Below are 22,811 nucleotides of genomic sequence, written 5' to 3'. Positions count from 1 at the left end.
TATGTCAGTATGGATGATGGATATAGGGACTGGATGGACTGTGGATATAGGGACAGGTAGTGTCCAGGGGCGTAGCTAAAAGCTCATGGGCCCTAGTGCAAGAGTTCAGCATGGGCCCCCCTTTCCTCAGTGCTTGTTGGCAAGGGGCAGGGGAGCACGTAGCCTTCCTGCTGCCCTGAGGAAAACATTGAAAGGGCACCCCCTCATGCCAAATTCTTGACCTAACCCCTTCCCTCCAGCCAGAGGTGTAAATTGACCAGCATGCACTTTCTATAATGCCAGTGTCTTATGTGGCACAAGGGTCTTTGGGGCCCCTCAGGCTCCTGGGCCTGGTAGCGACTGCTACCTCTGCACCCCCTATAGCTATGCCCCAGGTAGCAATATGGACTGTGGCTACGGGGACAGGTACTAGTGTCAGCAATATGGACTGTGGCTACGGGGACAGGTACTAGTGTCAGCAATATGGACTGTGGATAGGGGGACAGGTACTAGTGTCAGCAATATGGACTGTGGATAGGGGGACAGGTACTAGTGTCAGCAATATGGACTGTGGATAGGGGGACAGGTACTAGTGTCAGCAATATGGACTGTGGATAGGGGGACAGGTACTAGTGTCAGCAATATGGACTGTGGATAGGGGGACAGGTACTAGTGTCAGCAATATGGACTGTGGATAGGGGGACAGGTACTAGTGTCAGCAATATGGACTGTGGATAGGGGGACAGGTACTAGTGTCAGCAATATGGACTGTGGATAGGGGGACAGGTACTAGTGTCAGCAATATGGACTGTGGATACGGGGACAGGTACTAGTGTCAGTAATATGGACTGTGGCTACGGGGACAGGTACTAGTGTCAGTAATATGGACTGTGGCTACGGGGACAGGTACTAGTGTCAGTAATATGGACTGTGGCTACGGGGACAGGTACTAGTGTCAGTAATATGGACTGTGGCTACGGGGACAGGTACTAGTGTCAGCAATATGGACTGTGGCTACGGGGACAGGTACTAGTGTCAGCAATATGGACTGTGGATACGGGGACAGGTACTAGTGTCAGCAATATGGACTGTGGATACGGGGACAGGTACTAGTGTCAGTAATATGGACTGTGGCTACGGGGACAGGTAGTGTCAGTAATATGGACTGTGGCTACGGGGACAGGTACTAGTGTCAGTAATATGGACTGTGGCTACGGGGACAGGTACTAGTGTCAGCAATATGGACTGTGGATAGGGGGACAGGTACTAGTGTCAGTAATATGGACTGTGGATACGGGGACAGGTACTAGTGTCAGCAATATGGACTGTGGATAGGGGGACAGGTACTAGTGTCAGTAATATGGACTGTGGATACGGGGACAGGTACTAGTGTCAGTAATATGGACTGTGGCTACGGGGACAGGTAGTGTCAGTAATATGGACTGTGGCTACGGGGACAGGTAGTGTCAGTAATATGGACTGTGGCTACGGGGACAGGTAGTGTCAGTAATATGGACTGTGGCTACGGGGACAGGTACTAGTGTCAGTAATATGGACTGTGGCTACGGGGACAGGTACTAGTGTCAGCAATATGGACTGTGGATAGGGGGACAGGCACTAGTGTCAGTAATATGGACTGTGGATACGGGGACAGGTACTAGTGTCAGTAATATGGACTGTGGATACGGGGACAGGTACTAGTGTCAGTAATATGGACTGTGGATACGGGGACAGGTACTAGTGTCAGTAATATGGACTGTGGATACGGGGACAGGTACTAGTGTCAGTAATATGGACTGTGGCTACGGGGACAGGTACTAGTGTCAGTAATATGGACTGTGGCTACGGGGACAGGTAGTGTCAGTAATATGGACTGTGGCTACAGGGACAGGTAGTGTCAGTAATATGGACTGTGGCTACTGGGACAGGTAGTGTCAGTACGGACTGTGGCTATGGGGACTGGTAATGTACAGCTGGTCCATGGATAAAGGGTCCAGCAATATGGACTGTGGATTTGGGGACGGGCAATGTCAGTATGGACTGTGGATCCAGGGACTGTCAGTATGGACTGTGGATTGTGAGCAGCAGGTATGGGGTCCATCTTTGAATTATCTGGTAAAATGAACTATAAACAACATGGCCCCCTCCCCAAAATAAGGTGCCAGGCAGGTGCCACCATGTCGTCCCTGCAGATGCAAACTCCAACAAGAAAACTCCACACAGACCAATGCGTGGCCATCAAGCGGCAGCAAACCGGTCCATTCCAGCCCCCGGCTACCACCGCGATCCCACACGAACTAGCCCGGATTACCGTCAGTTTGCTGCCGTTACCGCCATATGCCGTTATCCTGCGCCTCGTGCACGAGCTCTGCCGGCCGGGAGCGGCCCCTGGGCTGCCTGCAGCGGGTCTCTCACCTGAGCGGACGGCGCCCTCCTTTCCCCCACCGCGGCGGCGGGCAGGTGTCCTCTCCCCTCAGTCACAGGCACATGCTGCGGGCAGCGGCTGACACATAGACACGGCCGGCTGTGCGCGGAGCGGCTTCCTGGAGCTTGTGAGTGAGCTGGGAGCCCGGCCAGGCTGCACGCACAGGACGGGGGAGGCGGAGACATTGCATAACAGCCTCCTCGCCATTTCTCATCAGCATCTTACGGGCCTTCCGCCCTGAGTCACCCTGCAGCCCGGCAGGTGAACGGCGGCCCATCCCCGGCAATGGCGGGAGTTGTAGTAGCTGCACTGCTGCTGTCATAGGGGAAGCCGCATATGTGTTATTGGTGCATTATTGCACCTGCCCTAATGCTGGTAGAGCTGTAAGGTCATGGGGTGTAAACGCGTCTAATAGTGGTGCCATATAGTTTAAGAGTGCCAAATACTAATAGTGGTGCCATATAGTGTAACAGTGAGAGTGCCAAATACTAATAGTGGTGCCATATAGTGTAACAGTGAGAGTGCCAAATACTAATAGTGGTGCCATATAGTGTAACAGTGAGAGTGCCAAATACTAATAGTGGTGCCATATAGTGTAACAGTGAGAGTGCCAAATACTAATAGTGGTGCCATATAGTGTAAGAGTGCCAAATACTAATAGTGGTGCCATATAGTTTAACAGTGAGAGTGCCAAATACTAATAGTGGTGCCATATAGTGTAAGAGTGCCAAATACTAATAGTGGTGCCATATAGTGTGAGAGTGAGAGTGCTAAATACTAATAGTGGTGCCATATAGTGTAAGAGTGCCAAAAACTAATAGTGGTGCCATATAGTGTGAGAGTGCTAAATACTAATAGTGATGCCATATAGTGCAACAGTGAGAGTGCCAAATACTAATAGTGGTGCCATATAGTGTAAGTGCCAAAAACGAATAGTGGTGCCATATAGTGTAAGAGTGAGAGTGCTAAATACTAATAGTGGTGCCATATAGTGTAAGAGTGTCATCCTGGTGCCACCCCCAATACTGTGCCGTTGTGCCCCCCAATGCCCCAGGTACTATACTGCTGAAAAAATTGTGACCCCAGTAGACATAATACAGGTCATTTATCAAACTGGTGTAAAGTAGAACTGGATTTCCAAAAGAGCTGTCAAATATGAAAGGTGGAATCTGATTGGTTGCTATGGGCAACTTGGGCAGTTTGATAAATTACCCCAAATGTCCCTGTCTACAGCAGCTATAATGTCCCCTAGAGTGCCCCCAGTAATAATAACACCCTATATTGTGCTCTAGGTAATAATCCCTGTATAGTGCCTCCAGAAATAATAGAATGGCCCCTATAATGCCTCCCTAATGGCAACTTCCCCCACGCTGCCCCCCACACAGTAATTTCCCCCACACAGTAGTGTCCCCCACGCTGCCCCCCACACAGTAGTGTCCCCCACGCTGCCCCCCACACAGTAGTGTCCCCCACGCTGCCCCCCACACAGTAGTGTCCCCCACGCTGCCCCCCACACAGTAGTGTCCCCCACGCTGCCCCACACAGTAGTGGCCCCCACGCTGCCCCCCACACAGTAGTGGCCCCCACGCTGCCCCCCACACAGTAGTGTCCCCCACGCTGCCCCCCACACAGTAGTGGCCCCCACATAGTAGTGTCCCCCATGCTGCCCCCACACAGTAGTGTCCCCCACGCTGCCCCCACACAGTAGTGTCCCCCACACTGGCCCCACACAGTAGTGTCCCCCACGCTGCCCCCACACAGTAGTGTCCCCCACACTGGCCCCACACAGTAGTGTCCCCCACGCTGCCCCCACACAGTAGTGTCCCCCACACTGGCCCCACACAGTAGTGTCCCCCATGGTGCCCACCACACCGTAGTGTCCCCCACACTGGCCCCACACAGTAGTGTCTCCCACATTGCCCATATAGTAATTTGCCCCCAGACAGTATTCCACCATATTCCCCCCCCCCCCCCTCGTCCTCCTGTGTGAATCCCCCTCATCTCCCCCAAAGTTGGCACATAAAATAAAAAAAATTTCCCCCACACAGTATCCCACCATATTTTCCCCCCAAACGTCCTCCTGTGTGCATCCCGACCCCCTCATGTCCCCCAAAGTTGGCACAAAAAAGAAAAAAAAAAAAAAGATAAAAAACCCTAAAAGCTAAATACTTACCTGCGCTTGCTTGCAGAGTCCCGGCACTGTGCTGCTGAGTCCCGACACAGGCGCGCGTGATGACGTCATCACGCGCGCCTGCGCCGGGATTTCGCTACCGCATAGGCTTCAGGCCTACTAGGCCTGAAGATTATGGCGGTGATCGGCGGCGGGGCAGGAAACTATGCGCTTCGCTCCCTGCCCCACCGCAGTATGTGGGTGTCAGCACTTCAGCAATGAGCGCTTCCATCTGTATTGGTGGAAGCACTCATTGCTTCTGGGCCTGCTGGCACCCCCGTGAGAGCCGGCACCCGGGGCGGACCGCAACCCCCGGGCACGTAGTGGCGTCGCTAGAGGGGGGCGAGGGGGGGCAATTGCCCCCCCTATGTTGTCCCTGGCCCCCCCGGGTGCCCCCCCGCTGATTCCCCCGAGTGAATACTAATGAGCGCTTCCATTAAGGAAGCGCTCATTAGTACCGAAGGACCAGGAAGTGGTGAACGCTCTGTACTCACCACTTCCTGGTCCTCGGCTGTCGGCTGTGCAGGGCTGCGCACAGCGTGAGGGCGCTCTGTGACCTCACGCTGTGCGCGCCAGTTTAGAGCACAGTCGACTGAGGAGAAAATGGCAGGCGGCGTCCGTCCAGGAGCAGGAGAGGTAAGTGTTTTTATTTTTTATTTTATAAAAAATGTGGCTGCTGGGGGCATTATGGGGGCTAATAGGAGGCATATAAGGGCTAATTGGAGCCATATGGGGCATTTGGAGGCATATTTGGGGGCTAATAGGAGGCATATGGGGGCTATTTGGGGGCTAATTGGAGGCATATATGGGGGCTAATTGGAGGCATATTTGGGGCTAATTGGAGGCATATTTGGGGCTAATAGGAGGCATATGGGGCTAATAGGAGGCATATGGGGCTGATAGGAGGCATATGGGGGCTAATTGGAGGCATATGGGGGCTAATTGGAGGCATATGGGGGCCTATGGGGCTAATAGGAGGCATATGGGGTAATAGGAGGCATATGGGGGCTGATAGGAGGCATATGGGGGCTAATAGGAGGCATATGGGGGCTAATAGGAGGCATATGGGGGCTAATTGGAGGCATATGGGGGCATATGGGGGCTAATAGGAGGCATATGGGGGCTAATAGGAGGCATATGGGGGCTAATTGGAGGCATATGGGGGCTAATTGGAGGCAAATGGGGGCATATGGGGCTAATAGGAGGCATATGGGGTAATAGGAGGCATATGGGGGCTGATAGGAGGCATATGGGGGCTAATAGGAGGCATATGGGGGCTAATAGGAGGCATATGGGGGCTAATTGGAGGCATATGGGGGCTAATTGGAGGCAAATGGGGTAATAGGAGGCATATGGGGGCTGATAGGAGGCATATGGGGGCTAATAGGAGGCATATGGGGGCTAATAGGAGGCATATGGGGGCTAATAGGAGGCATATGGGGGCTAATAGGAGGCATATGGGGGCTAATTGGAGGCATATGGGGGCTAATTGGAGGCATATCGGGGCTAATTGGAGGCATATGGGGGCATATGGGGCTAATAGGAGGCATATGGGGGCTAATAGGAGGCATATGGGGGCTAATAGGAGGCATATGGGGGCTAATAGGAGGCATATGGGGGCTAATAGGAGGCATATGGGGGCTAATTGGAGGCATATGGGGGCTAATTGGAGGCATATGGGGGCATATGGGGGCTAATAGGAGGCATATGGGGGCTAATAGGCATATGGGGGCTAATTGGAGGCATATGGGGGCTAATAGGAGGCATATGGGGGCTAATTGGAGGCATATGGGGGCTAATAAGAGGCATAAGGGCTGATATGGGGGCTAATGAGGCATAAGGGCTGATATGGGGGCTAATGAGGCATAAGGGCTGATATGGGGGCTAATGAGGCATAAGGGCTGATATGGGGGCTGATATGAGAGGCATAATGTGTCATCCACAGATGCCCCCATAACAGTGTGTCTTCCACAGATCCCCCATAACAGTGTGTCTTCCACAGATCCCCCATAACAGTGTGCCTGTGCACTGACGAGAGACAGAAAGAAGGGGAAAGAATACGTGGATGCAAGCAGAGGACGGCACAGCAGACGACTGAGTAGCTTCTTTTGTAAGTAAATTGCTTTATTATAACTGTATCCCTGCATATCGCAATTCACTCGTATTTTGTAATCTTATTGATATATACTTATTTTGTTTGTGCCCCCCCATTTTTGACTGTGGTATCTTTGTGCCCCCCCCTATATATTGTTCCTAGAGTCGCCACTGCGGGCACGCCACTGGCCGGAAAAGAAAAACGCTAGTGTGAAGGTACCCTCACACAGTGCTGTATGTAACAGATCAAGCCCCGCAGGAATATTTTCCTTTCAAGCCGTATCATCAGTGGAAAAGACTACGAAGATATGTAACTAATACCGCGCTTACTAGAAGTTTTACATTTGCTCAGGGGTGCTCCTAGCCTTTCTGCTGCCTGAGGCGAAAACTAAAAACGCCCCTCCCCACACCCCATGACAATTACTTAACCACTTCCTGACAAGGCCTAATTTTGCAAATCACTTTATGTGGTAATAACTTTGGAATGCTTTTACTTATCCAAGCCATTCAGAGATTGGGACACATTGTACTTCATGTTAATGGTAAATTTGAGTCAATATGTTTTACCTTTATTTAACCACTTCAGCCCCGCTAGGTGAAACCCCCTTCATGACCAGAGCACTTTTTACACTTCGGCACTACACTCCTTTCACCGTTTATCACTCGGTCATGCAACTTACCACCCAAATGAATTTTACCTCCTTTTCTTCTCACTAATGGAGCTTTCATTTGGTGGTATTTCATTGCTGCTGGCATTTTTACTTTTTTTGTTATTAATCAAAATGTAACGATTTTTTTGCAAAAAAATGACATTTTTCACTTTCAGCTGTAAAATTTTGCAAAAAAAACGACATCCATATATAAATTTTTCGCCAAATTTATTGTTCTACATGTCTTTGATAAAAAAAAAATGTTTGGGCAAAAAAAAAATGGTTTGGGTAAAAGTTATAGCATTTACAAACTATGGTACAAAAATGTGAATTTCCGCTTTTTGAAACAGCTCTGACTTTCTGAGCACCTGTCATGTTTCCTGAGGTTCTACAATGCCCAAACAGTAGAAAACCCCCACAAATGACCCCATTTCGGAAAGTAGACACCCTAAGGTATTCGCTGATGAGCATAGTGAGTTCATAGAACTTTTTATTTTTTGTCACAAGTTAGCGGAAAATGATGATGATTTTATTATTTTTATTTTTTCTTACAAAGTCTCATATTCCACTAACTTGCGACAAAAAATAAAAAATTCTAGGAACTCACCATGCCCCTCACAGAATACCTTGGGGTGTCTTCTTTCCAAAATGGGGTCACTTGTGGCGTAGTTATACTGCCCTGGCAATTTAGGGGCCCAAATGTGTGAGAAGAACTTTGCAATCAAAATGTGTAAAAAATGACCGGTGAAATCCAAAAGGTGCACTTTGGAATATGCGCCCCTTTGCCCACCTTGGCAGCAAAAAAGTGTGACACATCTGGTATCGCCGTACTCAGGAGAAGTTGGGGAATGTGTTTTGGGGTGTCATTTTACATATACCCATGCTGGGTGAGAAAAATATCTTGGTCAAATGCCAACTTTGTATAAAAAAATGGGAAAAGTTGTCTTTTGCCAAGATATTTCTCTCATCCAGCATGGGTATATGTAAAATGACACCCCAAAACACATTCCCCAACTTCTCCTGAGTACGGCGATACCAGATGTGTCACACTTTTTTGCAGCCAAGGTGGGCAAAGGGGCACACATTCCAAAGTGCACCTTTCGGATTTTGCAGGCCATTTTTTACACATTTTGATTGCAAGGTACTTCTCACACATTTGGGCCCCTAAATTGCCAGGGCAGTATAACTACGCCACAAGTGACCCCATTTTGGAAAGAAGACACCCCAAGGTATTCCGTGAGGGGCATGGCGAGTTCCTAGAATTTTTAATTTTTTGTCACAAGTTAGCGGAAAATGATGATTTTTTTTTTTTTTCTCTTTTTTCCTTACAAAGTCTCATATTCCACTAACTTGCGACAAAAAATAAAAAATTCTAGGAACTCGCCATGCCCCTCACGGAATACCTTGGGGTGTCTTCTTTCCAAAATGGGGTCACTTGTGGCGTAGTTATACTGCCCTGGCAATTTAGGGGCCCATATGTGTGAGAAGTACTTTGCAATCAAAATCTGTAAAAAATGACCGGTGAAATCCGAAAGGTGCACTTTGGAATATGTGCCCCTTTGCCCACCTTGGCATCAAAAAAGTGTCACACATCTGGTATCGCCGTACTCAGGAGAAGTTGGGGAATGTGATTTGGGGTGTCATTTTACATATACCCATGCTGGGTGAGAGAAATATCTTGGCAAAAGACAACTTTTCCCATTTTTTTTATACAAAGTTGGCATTTGACCAAGATATTTTTCTCACCCAGCATGGGTATATGTAAAATGACACCCCAAAACACATTGCCCAACTTCTCCTGAGTACGGTGATACCAGATGTGTCACACTTTTTTGCTGCCAAGGTGGGCAAAGGGGCACATATTCCAAAGTGCACCTTTCGGATTTTGCAGGGCATTTTTTACACATTTTGATTGCAAGGTACTTCTCACACATTTGGGCCCCTAAATTGCCAGGGCAGTATAACTACGCCACAAGTGACCCCATTTTGGAAAGAAGACACCCCAAGGTATTCCGTGAGGGGCATGGCGAGTTCCTAGAATTTTTTATTTTTTGTCGCAAGTTAGTGGAATATGAGACTTTGTAAGGAAAAAAGAAAAAAAAAAGAAAAATCATCATTTTCCGCTAAATTGTGACAAAAAATAAAAAATTCTAGGAACTCGCCGTGCCCCCCACGGAATACCTTGGGGTGTCTTCTTTCCAAAATGGGGTCACTTGTGGCGTAGTTATACTGCCCTGGCAATTTAGGGGCCCAAATGTGTAAGAAGTACCTTGCAATCAAAATGTGTAAAAAATGGCCTGCGAAATCCGAAAGGTGCCCCTTTGCCCACCTTGGCTGCAAAAAAGTGTCACACATGTGGTATCGCCGTACTCAGGAGAAGTTGGGCAATGTGTTTTGGGGGGTCATTTTACATATACCCATGCTGGGTGAGAGAAATATCTTGGCAAAAGACAACTTTTCCCATTTTTTTTATACAAAGTTGGCATTTGACCAAGATATTTTTCTCACCCAGCATGGGTATATGTAAAATGACACCCCAAAACACATTGCCCAACTTCTCCTGAGTACGGCGATACCACATGTGTGACACTTTTTTGCAGCCTAGATGCGCAAAGGGGCCCAAATTCCTGTTAGGAGGGCATTTTTAGACATTTGGATCCCAGACTTCTTCTCACACTTTCGGGCCCCTAAAAAGCCAGGGCAGTATAAATACCCCACATGTGACCCCACTTTGGAAAGAAGACACCCCAAGGTATTCAATGAGGGGCCTGGCGAGTTCCTAGAATTTTTTTTTTTTTGCATAAGTTAGCGGATATTGATTTTTTTTTGTTTTTTTCTCACAAAGTCTCACTTTCCGCTAACTTAGGACAAAAATTTCAATCTTTCATGGACTCAATATGCCCCTCACGGAATACCTTGGGGTGTCTTCTTTCCGAAATGGGGTCACATGTGGGGTATTTATACTGCCCTGGCTTTTTAGGGGCCCTAAAGCGTGAGAAGAAGTCTGGAATATAAATGTCTAAAAATGTTTACGCATTTGGATTCCGTGAGGGGTATGGTGCGTCCATGTGAGATTTTATTTTTTGACACAAGTTAGTGGAATATGAGACTTTGTAAGAAAAAACAAAAACAAACAAAAAATTTCCGCTAACTTGTGCCAAAAAAAATGTCTGAATGGAGCCTTACCAGGGGGGGGGGGGGGGTGATCAATGACAGGGGGGTGATCAATGACAGGGGGGTGATCACCCCATATAGACTCCCTGATCACCCCCCTGTCATTGATCACCCCCCCTGTAAGGCTCCATTCAGACGTCCGCATGATTTTTTACGGATCCATGGATACATGGATCGGATCCACAGAACTCATGCGGACGTCTGAATGGAGCCTTACAGGGGGGTTATCAATGACAGGGGGTGATCAGGGTAATCAGGGTGATCACCCCCCTGTCACTGATCACCCCCCCTGTAAGGCTCCATTCAGACATCCGCATGATTTTTTACGGATCCATGGATACATGGATCGGATCCACAGAACGCATGCGGACGTCTGAATGGAGCCTTACAGGGGGGTTATCAATGACAGGGGGTGATCAGGGTAATCAGGGTGATCACCCCCCTGTCACTGATCACCCCCCCCTGTAAGGCTCCATTCAGACGTCCGCATGATTTTTTACGGATCCATGGATACATGGATCGGATCCACAGAACGCATGCGGACGTCTGAATGGAGCCTTACAGGGGGGTTATCAATGACAGGGGGTGATCAGGGTAATCACCCCCCTGTCACTGATCACCCCCCCTGTAAGGCTCCATTCAGACATCCGCATGATTTTTTACGGATCCATGGATACATGGATCGGATCCACAGAACGCATGCGGACGTCTGAATGGAGCCTTACAGGGGGGTTATCAATGACAGGGGGTGATCAGGGTAATCAGGGTGATCACCCCCCTGTCACTGATCACCCCCCCTGTAAGGCTCCATTCAGACATCCGCATGATTTTTTACGGATCCATGGATACATGGATCGGATCCACAAAACGCATGCGGACGTCTGATGGAGCCTTACAGGGGGGTTATCAATGACAGGGGGGTGATCAGGGAGTGTATATGGGTGATCACCCGCCTGTCATTGATCACCCCCTGTAAGGCTCCATTCAGACGTCCGCATGTGTTTTGCGGATCCGATCCATGTATCCATGGATCCGTAAAAATCATGCGGACGTCTGAATGGAGCCTTACAGGGGAGTGATCAATGACAGGGGGGTGATCAATGACAGGGGGTGATCAGGGAGTGTATATGGGTGATCACCCGCCTGTCATTGATCACCCCCCTGTAAGGCTCCATTCAGACGTCCGTATGCTTTTTGCGGATCCGATCCATGTATCCGTGGATCCGTAAAAATCATACGGACGTCTGAACGGAGCCTGACAGGGGGGTGATCAATGACAGGGCGATGATCAATGACAGGGGGGTGATCAGGGAGTTTATATGGGGTGATCATGGGTGATCAGGGGTTTATAAGGGGTTAATAAGTGACGGGGGGGGGGGTGTAGTGTAGTGTAGTGTAGTGTGGTGTTTGGTGCGACTGTACTGACCTACCTGAGTCCTCTGGTGGTCGATCCTAACAAAAGGGACCACCAGAGGACCAGGTAGGAGGTATATTAGACGCTGTTATGAAAACAGCGTCTAATATACCTGTTAGGGGTTAAAAAATTCGGATCTCCAGCCTGCCAGCGAGCGATCGCCGCTGGCAGGCTGGAGATCCACTCGCTTACCTTCCGTTCCTGTGAGCGCGCGCGCCTGTGTGCGCGCGTTCACAGGAAATCTCGCGTCTCGCGAGATGACGCATATATGCGTGACTGTGCGCCAGCCTGCCACCTCCGGAACGCACATGTGCGTTAGGCGGTCCGGAGGTGGTTAAAAAAAAATCCAAAAGTTAATGAAAATGTGAAAAAATTCACTGTTTTCTAAATTTGAATCTCTCTGCTTTTAAGACAGATAGTGATGCCTCATAAAATATTTATTAATTAACGTTCCCCATATTTGGGGGGAAATGTATTTATTTTTATATGAACTTTTTATTTTTATTTTTTTATAACTACATACATACAAGACCTCTGGGGGACATTTAACTTCATTTTTTTTTTTTTAACTATTGATTTCTCCTGTAACTGGGGCTGACCTTGTAGCCCCAGTTACAGGGGAAATACACCCCCCAGAGAGGCTGTACAGCAGAATACTACGCTATACAGCCTCAGTGCAGGGCTGATCGAGGTCTGTGTAAGACCCGAGAGCTCCTGCACTCACCCGGCACCGGCGATCACATGACCGCCGGGCAGGGACATGAAGTGCATAGCGCTTCCTGATCTGTATACACAGCGCTCGTTGAGGGCTGTGTATACAGCGATCTAGAAGGCAGGGACATACAGGAACGGTCCCTGCCTTCTCTCTGGATTGCCCTGCTGTCACTGACAGCTGGCCCCTCGCTCTGCAGCTGCACGATTAGTGCGCAGCTGCGATCTCTGAATGGACGTTCCATAACGTCCATTCAGAGATAAACGACCAGCCCAAGGACGTTTATAGTCAATGGGCGGTTGTGAAGTGGTAAACCTAACCCCTTTGCCACAATGAAATCGCTAATTGCCCATGGCCCTTCCGCTGCCCCCCTCTTGCCCCTCCCTACCTGGTGCTGCCTGAGGCGATCGCCTCACCTAGCCTCATTGGTGGAGCACCCCTGCATTCGCTTAAAGGGAACATGTCACCAGGATTTAGTGTACAGAACTGAGGACATGGGCTGCTAGATGGCCGCTAGCACATCCGCAATACCCAGTCCCTATAGCTCTGTGTGCTTTTATTGTGTCAAAAAAAAGATTTTATTACAAGCAGGAGACTCCATTATATGCTATACTTCTTTACTGGACTCCAGTCAACAGCAAAGTTTAAATAAAGATAAGAAAAAAAAAAAGCAAAGAAACATGCAGTGAGGTACACTGGCAGCCAATCACAACACGGCATAGGATATATAAGCTCCTGTAATGTGCCAATCCTCCTCTTTCTTTGCTGTTGACTCCAGCTAAGTATACAGTTTTTTTTTTATATTCACCCCATAGATATTTACCACATATAGCTACTACCACGGTACCCCACTATTTCCTGTGGTAAAGTGGTCCTTGTTTTGGTTTATCACCCAACTCTCATACACTTTCCCGTAGTGTTAGGATCTTACTTTACCACTTCCCTGCTACCGTCCTCTGGTGGCTTAATCCACTCCCTCCGGCGAGTCTGCATTTTCTCCCCCATGAGAAGACGCTGCTCTCCGCTGTGTGAGACAGACAGCCTCTCTGCACACAATCCCCTCACTACCCCAGGCTTGACACTGAAGAGATTTTCCCGCCAAATTTCAGCTCTCTGCTCCATTTACCACAAGTATCCTGTCATATAACAGTTACAGTTTTTATACACAGTTTCCATCATAAAAGTATATATATATGATTATATATGTATATGTCTTTCTGATAGCATTTATAAAGGGTTAGCTTTCTATAGACAGTGGTTTGGCATATTGTATCTGCATTCTGCCTCTCCTAATCACCTCATAGGTTACCATCTCATTATCACCAGCTGCTGTGCTATGCTGTGGTGCAGGGAGCTAATCACTCACTCTCCACACCACAAGCACAGGACATAGAATTTTGTCATATGTTACATTATTGAAATTCTTTTATTCCTTGACAATTGTTCATATATTCCTCATGGAAATGCTGAAGCAGCCTCAGACCCTCAGGGTTTTGAATTTTTAGGACAAAAATTTTATCCAGTCTCTGATGGCATTAAAGGGATTCTGTCACCTCCCCTAAGGCAAAAAACGATTTAAAACCAGCCATGCAGCACAGCTTACCTGGATTAGGCTGTGCTGTTCAATCTTGAAATCCGTCCAGCAGTTAGTTCAAAAAACGAGTTTGATCAATGAGGAAATGCGTCCTGAAGGTGCCCAGAGGGGCGTTTTTTTCTTCTTAGAGAGCCCAGTACCGCCCCTCTTTCAGTGCCCAGCCCGCCTTCCTTTTACTTCCTAACCGCCGCCCCCAGCCTGCCACAGCCTCCCCTTCCTCTCCTCCCCCTCCCTCTTGCCGAACGAAGTCTCGCACAGGCGCAGTACCCACTGAGGGCTGCGCCTGTGCGATCATCAGGAGACTGAGGGCGGCAGCTTCATCTTCGTCACTGGGCATGCGCCGAGCCCAGTGACGTCCGATGCTCGCTCTTCCCTCAGTCAGCAGGGAAGAGCGAGCATCGGACGTCACTGGGCTCGGCGCATGCCCAGTGACGAAGATGAAGCTGCCGCCCTCAGTCTCCTGATGATCGCACAGGCGCAGCCCTCAGTGGGTACTGCGCCTGTGCGAGACTTCGTTCGGCGTGAGGGAGGGGGAGGAGAGGCAGGAGAGGCTGTGGCAGGCTGGGGGCGGCAGTTAGAAAATACAAGGAAGGCGGGCTGGGCACTGAAAAAGGGGCGGGACTGGGCTCTCTCAGAAGAAAAAAACGCCCCTCTGGGCACCTTCAGGACGCATTTCCTCATTGATCAAACTCGTTTTTTGAACTAACTGCTGGACGGATTTCAAGATTGAACAGCACAGCCTAATCCAGGTAAGCTGTGCTGCATGGCTGGTTTTAAATCGTTTTTTGCCTTAGGGGAGGTGACAGAATCCCTTTAAACTCTGCTATGTCATCTATGCACGAGGTTATTAATAAATCTGTGGCCCAAGCCATATCTCATTCCGCCACTCCGAATTCACCTCAAGCGATTCCGGCCACTCCGTCGGATATCCGTCAGCGGAAGATTCCGCATATAATATGGCGCAGGGCCTTCACAAACAAGGCAAACGCTCTTACAAACACCGCTTTATAATTACCGATCCTCAGCCCAAGAAACAAGCCAAAATGGCTAAAACTAAAGAGGATCAGGTTCATACTCTAACGCTACAAAAAAGCGTTCATTCAGAGGTCAATAGTTTATATCCCATACCCTCCGCCCCTGAGGAGTTAAAAACTAAGTGGGCTCTAAAGGCTTCGACATCCCGAGTCAAGCCCAAGACATATATTACATCTCTGAGCGAATCTTCCTCGAATGAAATTGTCTCCTCTGACAAAGAGGAGAATCCGGAATACGAAGACATTTACGATGAGAAAAATTTTTTGGGCTCAAATACTGCGGATTCTGCCATTTTGGATGCCGCAGGAATCCCATTTTTCAATCCTAATGATATTAAACACCCCAGATCAGGGGAATGGGTGCCCCAACCCCAGGTGGCAAAATTTTTGGATAAGGAAACCCCTGGATAAGTCAGCCCGTAGCAAATTGCGGGCAGAGTGCCCTAGACCCACTTTGCAATCAAAAGTGGCAAACACCCCTGACTTAGATCCAACTTTAGTGAAGTATTTAGCCAAATCGGAGAAAAACCCCAAGAAAGGCGTGGACCGCTCCTTCAGGGCCATTCAAGATCGATTTTTGGATTTACTAGGCCCCTTAACAAAAATCCTAGATTTGACAGAGGAAGCCACAATTTCAGATGCCCCTATAGATTTACTAGTTCTAAAAGGCTGGGCACAAAAAGCAGTGTGTTTATGTGGCAATATTAAGGCCTCCAAGTGCATGGAAAGAAAACGTAGTATTTTAATGAAGTTGGACCCCTAACTTATCCATATGGCATCATCTGACAGTAACACCCCATCAGATGGCTACCTTTTTGAGGATTCCTTTATTAAGGAGTTAAACAGATAAATAGGATTGTTTTCATCGCTTGACAAAGCACAATCCTCCATGAAAAAAGGTTTTCCGTGGTCGTGTTTTTGTGAGGGCTGGGAAAAGAAGAGGCCGGTTTCCCAGCCGTCCGACCCACAAGAATCAATTTCCAAGAGGCCTTCCCCGAGCGGACAGATATCCAGCTCCACCCCATTCCTTTAACCCAACGCCCTTTTTTCCCGGTAGAGGCCGACCATGGAGGGTGAGAGGCCATAGAGGTTTTCCGAGAACCAGAGCCTCGGCAGGTGAGTGTCCCCAGCCAGTATTTTTCACAAATACCCCTAGGGGGCAGGATAAAATATTTTTCCCACGTTTGGTCTCTGATTTCATCAGACTCATGGGTCTTAAATATGGCCTCAGGATATCAAATAGAATTCCTATTTCCACCAATACAAACACACTCACCTCATCCAATAACTTTCTCAGAGCCAGACCGCACACTAGTTCAACTAGAAATAGAGGAACTCTATTCCAAGGGCACTATTATTCCAATACCCTCAGAATCCCCAGGATTTGTAAGCAATCTCTTTCTAGTGAAAAAGAGAGATGGTGGTCACAGACCAGTTATCAATTTGAGATTCCTCAACAGTTTCATGCTTTACCAACACTTCAAAATTGAGGGAATTCATCTCCTGAGAGACCTTTTGTTACCGCACAGTTGGCTGGCAAAAATAGATCTCAAGGATGCTTATCTCACAATACCTATGCATCCACTGTCCCATCCATACCTCCAATTTGTTTGGGAAAGCCAGAAATGGCAGCTTACCAGCTTGCCTTTTGGTCTTTCCTCCGCCCCTTGGTGTTTCACCAAATTATTAAAACCAGTAGTATCTCTACTGCGGTCCCGAGGTGTTCGTCTGATAATATACTTAGATGATTTACTAAATATGGCCCAATCTCTGTCCCTCCACATTTAGTGGACCTCGACCTTGTTGACCAATCTAGGATTCCTTCTAAATCTTGAGAAATCTGTTCTAATTCCCTCTCGGGAAGTAGAATTCCTGGGTTTTCTCATCAACACTCAGTCACTCATTCTGAGTCTCCCTCCAAGGAAACTGAAAACCATCCGAAGAGAGATTAGGTCAGTCTTGAACAGACAGCAGATCTCACTTCGCACTTTAGCTCGGATAGTAGGTCGGCTATCCTCCTCCATTCAAGCAATTTTTCCCGCTCCTCTACATTATCAAGCCCTCCAACGCTTGAAAACCGGTTACCTCAGGGAAGGTTTGGGATATTCAGATGAAGTATCCCTTTCCCCGGACACCAAAGAGGAACTCCTGTGGTGGTTGGATCACATCCAATTATGGAATGGGAAGTCTATCTTCAATTCGGTTCCAGATCTAATTCTGTAATCGGATGCCAGTTGCAGCGAATGGGGTGCCCGGTGCGGCTCCTTATCCACTGGTGGCAAATGGTCTGAATAAGAGGCGCTACTTCACATCAATTGCCTGGAACTCTTGGCAGGGTTCTTCGCCCTCAAGAGTTTTGCAAGACACAGATCGCAGTGTTGCATTCTCTTGCGGATAGACAACATCCCTGCAGTACAGTATGTGAACCGTCTGGGAGGCACCAGATCAGAAATCCTGGCCAATATAGCAAAAGAATTCTGGCACTTTTTGTCTCGACAGAGACATTACACAGAAGGCGGAATATCTTCCGGGCCTTTCCGCAGATTAGAACTCCCGCTTCCTAACAGACCACAGCGACTGGCGTCTAGATCCTATGATTTTCCAACTCCTCGACTCACTGTGGGGCCCCCTCCAAATAGACCTTTTCGCATCACGAATAAACAGTCCGCTTCCCAAATTCTTCAGCTGGCGTCCCGACCCAGAGTCGTTGGGCACAGATGCCCTCCTCCACCTCTGGCCTTCGGGAACTCTATATGCATTTCCTCCCTATGCTCTCATTCCGAGAGTACTGTTGTTGACCAGAACCCAGAAATCAATGATAGTCTTGATAACTCCATTCTGGCCCACTCAGTCTTGGTTTCCTCAACTTCTGGGGATGACCATAGACTTTTCAATCTTATTGCCAAATCATAATTCCATTCTCCTGGACCCTTCCGGGAATCCTCATCCCTTAGTCTTGTCAGACCTACTTTATCTAGTAGCATGGCTCATCTCCGGTCAGCAGAGTTTGATATCGGACTTTCACACTCAGCTCAGGATATCCTCTCAGATGCTTGGGCCCCGGGTACCATGTCTGCTTACAGATCAGCCTGGAGACTTTGGGCTGATTGGTGCTTACAATGGAATGTGGATCCCGTTCACGCGCCTATGGTACAGGTCCTGAATTAACTATCAGCATCTTTTGATGCTGGGAAAGCTTATCGGACGATTAACGTTTATCGTTCAGCGATTTCCTTTTATCACGCTCCCCTCCAGAATATGTCAATAGGTAAACACCCCCTTATCTGTAAGTTAATGAAAGGTATGAAATTCCGCAGACCTCCTTTACCCAAGTATCATTCTACCTGGGATGTTACTATGGTACTTAACATTTTTGTCTCCTGGGCAGGGCCGTCTTTAATATTGATTGGACCCTGGGCAAAAATTTACTTGGGCCCCCTGGATCCCGCCTTCCCACACCTTAGCAGGCAATCACGCCCTCCGCCACAACACACAAAAAAAATCCACACCCCTGGTAGAGTCCAGTGAATGACTGTAAATACTTCCAGTTCTGAAGACTCCAGCGGCTCAGGATCGGTGCTCTGGGCAGCTGGGCTCAGGCTGGAAGTGGGCACCACTCTGCAGGAAGGAGACCAGGACTCGGCTCACCCTAGTGTTACAGTGCACCCCAGCACCCCACATTATGCAGTATAGCACCCTATAGTATACAGCACCACACAGTATGCAGTATAGCACCCCACACTATACAGTACCCCACAGTATAAAGTAGAGCAGTATAGCAGCCCACAGTATACAGCACCCCACAGTATACAACACCTCACAGTATACAACACCTCACTGTATACAGCACCCCAAACTATACACGATACAGCCCCCCACACTATACAGTACAGCAGTATAGCACTCCACACTATACCGCACCCACAGTATACAGACCCCCACAGTATACAGTACAGCAGTATAGCACTCCACAATATACAGGCCCCCCACACTATACAGGCCCCCCACACTATACAGACCCCCCCACACTATACAGGCCCACACAGTATACAGGCCCCCACACAGTATACAGGCCCCCACACAGTATACAGCCCCCCCACACAGTATACAGTCCTTCCACACAGTATACAGCCCCCCCCACACAGTATACAGCCCACCACACAGTATACAGCCCCCACAGTATACAGGCCCCCCACAGTATACAGACCACCACACAATATACAGCCCCCTACAGTATACAGCACCCAACTATACAGTAGTTTACAGTATATTAACATAACAGCCCCTGTCACCTTTTTCTGATGTAATCTTCACACAAAAAAGCTCCACAGTTAACTTCTGCAACAGTCCTGCTAGGACCTGTGATGACCTCATAGCCATGTGACCAGTAATTGCTAGGTTACTGGTCACATGGTGATGATGTCATCTAAGGTCCTAGATCACAACGTTAAAGTACACAGACAGCTTGACACCCGGGGCAGTAGCTAGCAGGGCTCAAGAGGCAGCTGCCTTGGGCCCCCCAGGAGCAACTGGGCCCGGGGCAGCTGCCCCTTTTGCCCCTTGGTAAAGACGCCCCTGCTCCTGGGGAGATAATGATCTCCTATCGTTAAAGCTCCTTTCTTTTAAATTGGCTACTCTTCTAAGAGTCTCCGATGTCAGAGCCTTAGACATATCGCAGAGACAATTTTCCCCACAAGGTGTATCCTTCTTCATTTCCCGGCGTACTAAGACCAATTTTCCCTCAGTTTTTTACCCCGCCTTTCCTCAACAAGAACATTTGTGTATTGTTCGTTGTCTTAAGGTCTACGAACGTAAGACTGAATCTCATAGGCAACCAGCTCATTCCCAATTATTAATATCGTTCTGTAAACCTCACCTTCCGGCTTCATTCCCAACTCTAGCCAGATGGATTAGGCAGTCTATGCAATTAGCAGGTATCGATACCTCCGTATTCTGGACTCATATCGTTCGGGGTGCCTCGTCTACAAAAGTTAGGCAGGCTGGTGCCTCTCTATCTGACATTCTTAAGGTAGCCGACTGGTCGTCAGAATCCACATTCAAAACATTCTACTTTCGACCCGAACCTCATACTTCCATGTTCTTAATCTAATCGCATGATATAGAGTTCAAGTTTATTATTCATGTATTGTTTTAGCTTTAAACATGCATACAATAGAGTCTCCTGCTTGTAATAAAATTGGAGATTTTCCAAGTTGCTTGTGCAGGAAAATATAGATTTTATTAAAGACAGGAGACGAACATTATCCCACCATATAACCCACCCGGTTTCTGTTCTCGTCTAGTTTAATATTCTTCTGGGAGTCTTCAGTCGATCTCTTCCCTTCGACATGGCTCATTGAATTTTGGATGATTTCCAGTTTTTCATTCAGGAAAGATGGATGACATGGGAGTTCGTTATTTCTGTTTGTTTACATCAAAGAAAGAGGAGAATTGGCACATTACAGGAGCTTATATATCCTATGCCGTGTTGTGATTGGCTGCCAGTGTACCTCACTGCATGTTTCTTTACATATTTTTTTTCTTATCTTTATTTAAACTTTGCTGTTGATTGGAGTCCAGTAAAGAAGTATAGCATATAATGTTCGTCTCCTGTCTTTAATAAAATCTATATTTTCCTGCACAAGCAGCTAGGAAAATCTACTATGTTATATATATGTAAATGAGGCTACTAATGTTTCCAGAGCCCAGCCATGCCCACTATGAAGGAGCCCAGCACTGCCCCGCATCCTCCAAATCTCCTCCTTGCTCCCCAATGTCACAAAGCTAGAGCGCTGTAATCTTGCGAATGTGCAAGCTAGCGCATGCGCAGTGTCGGCATAGTGTTCCTTCCCTGTGCTTACATCAGCTTTAGGGAACGAACTATGCATGCACTAGCTCGCGCATCGCGAGATTATGGCGCTCTATCTCTATGACGTTGGGGAAGCAATGAGGAGATTCGGAGGACGCGGGTCGGTGCTGAGCTCCTTCACAGTGGGCGTGGCCGGGCTCAAAGTCAGAGAACGCTGGACTCATTTCTCAAGCATGGAGGAGACAGGACTCATCTAAGGTTCATTTACATATCTATAAATTCGTTTTTTGACACAATTAAAGCACACAGAGCTATGGGGACTGGGTATTGCGGATGTGCTAGCGGCCAGTCTAGTAACCCATGTCCTTAGCTCTATACCCCAAATCCTGGTGACAGGTTCCCTTTAAAATACAAAGTGTGTGTAAGATAGCCATATTATGGAAGGTATCTGTGCTGTAAGACGGAAAACCATGACGTGTTGTTGTTTTATTTAGACACATGTCTGAGCCTGGAAAAACATCAAGCTGGCGTCATTTTCTAAGCTCTAAGTCAAGACATCAGAAACTAATTAGTATATTGTATATCCTTACTGTGTACCAACGCTTCCTGACCACCATGAATTCAAAGTGCTCGAGACATTTACAGATACATAGGAATAGGCAAACAGTGAAAAGGTAAACGCAATACGTCATGAGAAACCGCAACCGGATATTTAATAGGATTGTTCAGTTTGGACAACCCTTGGCCACTTAAAGGGACACTACCCTCAATTTTTAATCACCACTTATGCTATTAATTTTAGCCTTCCTCTTCTCCATTCTCAATGCAATATCTGCCCCAACTAATTGTTCATAGTGTTTGCACCAGTGTTGGCAAGTATAACACGTCAGAGCCATTGCCGGATTTGTATCACCATACATTTAGAGCACACCTGCACTTTCTCTTTCCGCTATTGAGATTCTGTGACGGAGGAAGACGCTTTCAGTTTTGTCCCCATTCATTGTCAATAGGAACAAAACGGGGTGCACCAGAATGCAGTCTGTTCCATTTGGTTGCGTCCCCATGTCGGACAGAAAAACGCTCTTCTGTCCACCAGGGGACGTGGAGCAAGACGGATCCGTCATGACACAAAATGTAAGTCAATGGTGGCAGATCCGTTTTCTCAGACACAGAAGAAAACGGATCCGGCACCCATTGACTTACAATGATTTTAGTGCCGGATCCGTCATGGCTATTTTAGAGATAACACAACCGGATCCGTTCATAATAGATGCAGACGGTTGTATTATAATGACAGAAGCGTTTTTGCTCTTCCATGATGGATCCAGCAAAAACGCAGATGTGAAAGTAGCCTAAGGTGAGACAAAAGTACAACTATATTACAGTGTGACTTCCCAACCAGGATACAATTCTTAATTACCCGTGCTCCCCTGTCTAACGTACTGCCTTTTGTGAGAAAAGAAGTGTAGCACGTGTTTTGGCCCTTTTTCCGCAGCTGAATTCACTGATAAGACTTCACAGTTAACAATGATTATATAAAACAATATTGAAAATCTGAAATGCCAAAGAAAAATCTAAAATGTTAGCAGTAAAAAAGTAGTAAACACATTTTAGCTAATTTTCGTTTGTAAATATACATTTAACATCTGCATTTCTCTGTTAACCCCTAGTATACCGAAGGTTTTTTCGTTTTTGCTTGAGCCATAACTTTTTTTATTTTTCCGTTCACATAGCTATATGAGGGCTTATTTTTTCG

General features: G+C 47.6%; 1 protein-coding gene across 3 annotated transcripts in view; it reads right to left on the bottom strand.

The window, feature by feature from the left end:
* The window catches only part of LRRC8D (leucine rich repeat containing 8 VRAC subunit D), a 114,007-nt gene extending 111,342 nt beyond the window's left edge, over positions 1 to 2,665 (bottom strand). The window contains exon 1 of one of the 3 annotated variants that reach the window (XM_044301581.1): positions 2,395 to 2,665. The gene's annotated coding sequence lies outside the window, so the exon portion shown is untranslated. Of the gene's footprint in view, positions 1 to 2,290 lie in introns of all 3 variants that reach the window. The other 2 variants (XM_044301582.1, XM_044301580.1) reach the window with 2 other exon arrangements.
* Between the last annotated feature and the right edge of the window lie 20,146 nt (positions 2,666 to 22,811).

The sequence above is a fragment of the Bufo gargarizans genome, chromosome 7, assembly GCF_014858855.1.
Source record: "Bufo gargarizans isolate SCDJY-AF-19 chromosome 7, ASM1485885v1, whole genome shotgun sequence".
Classification (NCBI taxonomy): Eukaryota; Metazoa; Chordata; class Amphibia; order Anura; family Bufonidae; genus Bufo; species Bufo gargarizans.
The sequence above is the reverse complement of the archived record's forward strand: the minus strand, read 5'-3'. Positions and strand labels throughout refer to the sequence as shown.